Source organism: Sinocyclocheilus anshuiensis, unplaced genomic scaffold, assembly GCF_001515605.1.
Source record: "Sinocyclocheilus anshuiensis isolate Anshui unplaced genomic scaffold, SAMN03320099.WGS_v1.1 scaffold201, whole genome shotgun sequence".
In the NCBI taxonomy this organism is placed as follows: Eukaryota; Metazoa; Chordata; class Actinopteri; order Cypriniformes; family Cyprinidae; genus Sinocyclocheilus; species Sinocyclocheilus anshuiensis.
The window spans coordinates 82,400-84,126 of record NW_015537959.1 but is presented as its reverse complement, the minus strand read 5'-3'; positions in this window follow the sequence as shown (position 1 = coordinate 84,126).

The following is a 1,727-nucleotide window of genomic DNA, read 5'->3' as shown; positions in this document are numbered from 1 at the left end:
TGTATTTTGTAATAACATTTAGCATAAAAATAGGTCCGCAGCATTCAGTATTTCCCAGTGCTCATAAATGTGTTAATTTCAGAGTAAGGCAAATTAAAAGCAAACAGACTGGCTGAAATGGGAGACATATTTTTGGCTGACACGCCAAGCATTTCACTGTGGTTGACGGTGGAGTTTGTTTGTTTGTTTTCCCCGTGACAGCTGTTTCGGACTCGACCACACAGCAACTTATGAGGGCACTATGGACAGTTTATCATAGACAGAGCTCAGAGCATACAGCATTCATCACAGAGGGAGCCAGGACATAGCCAGGAGAGCAATTCCAAGGGCTACCGGTTTGCAAGGCACGGCATGAATCACTGCCAAAGCAAAGGCACAGAAAAGAAAAAAAAAAAAAAACACTTAAAAAAATACAGTTCACCCCAAGATACATAAAAAGTCATGTGGAATGGACTGCAGTAAATCCTTCTGCACATCACATAGAGTCTCCTCAAGAACAGTACAGAGGGGCGAGCAGGGCTCATCGCAATGCTCATTAAATTTCAGTATCCACTCACAGTGGCCATATCCAGCTACATGCAAGCACAATCCAGCCCTCCTCCATAATAATGTACATGAAATGGTCTTCCTTTTAAATTCTTACTTTGTAATTTTAGTATTTTTGGGCCATAATTATGCCAAATTGTAAATAATTGCAAATAATTATCTCTCCTTCAAAAGTTGAAAGTTATAAGCCTTCATGACTATGCGTGAATATTAATAGATTCTTAAAATATGTCATAATTTGACCTTTGTGTGACAAGTCAAGATTAGATTGGGTTGTAAAATGTGTTGTGATTCCTCAAAAATGTTATAAGATATTTTCAGTTTTTCTGCAGTAATTATGACAAATCTGCCTGTTTTCAGACCTTCTTATAAACATAAACTGGGAGTATTGATATATAAATTTAATGCAAATTCGATCAGTTTGGTTAATTAATTGAATTCAGCCCTCCTTCAAAATAATGGACAATTGCTATAGGTTGATACTGATAATTTTAAATAATTGCCTCACTTCAAAAGAAGAAATATATATTTGGCTGTTTTTGTGCCCAATTTGGTTGCAATTACAAAATATCTGAGTTGTTTCTGTTTGTATGAATGTAAAGGCTGCCTCTAGGCCAGTGGAAATGAGTCCAGCAAATGCTGAATAAACAAACACACCATCAAACAAACATCTGACATAACTGTAGCCTAAATATTAAAATGTAAATGAGGGGTTGATTTTAAACTACTCTTTTATTTCACTGTTGGTGTTGTTATTTCCAAAACCACAAGAATGCATGGAACTCATCAGAAATGACCTGTGTGTGTATTGTATTCCAGGGTTCGATTATCCTCTCACATGCCTTATAATCAAAATCAGCTGTTAAAGGGGTCATATGATGCGATTTAAATTTTTCCTTTCTCTTTGGAGTGTTAAAAGCTCTTGGTGCATAAAGACGATCTGTAAAGTTGCAAAGACTAAAGACTCAAATCCAAAGAGATATTCTTTATAAAAGTTAAGAGTCAGCCACGCCCTCCTAAAACATCTCGTTCTAACACGCCCCACATGTCTACATCACTTTGTGGGAAGATTTGCATAACGCCGCCCAAATGTTCACGCAAAGAAAGAAGGCGTAACTTTTATTCTCGCTGTAGTATTGTTGCCGCCGCCATGTCGTGAAGGCACTGTGTTTCGTTGTGAA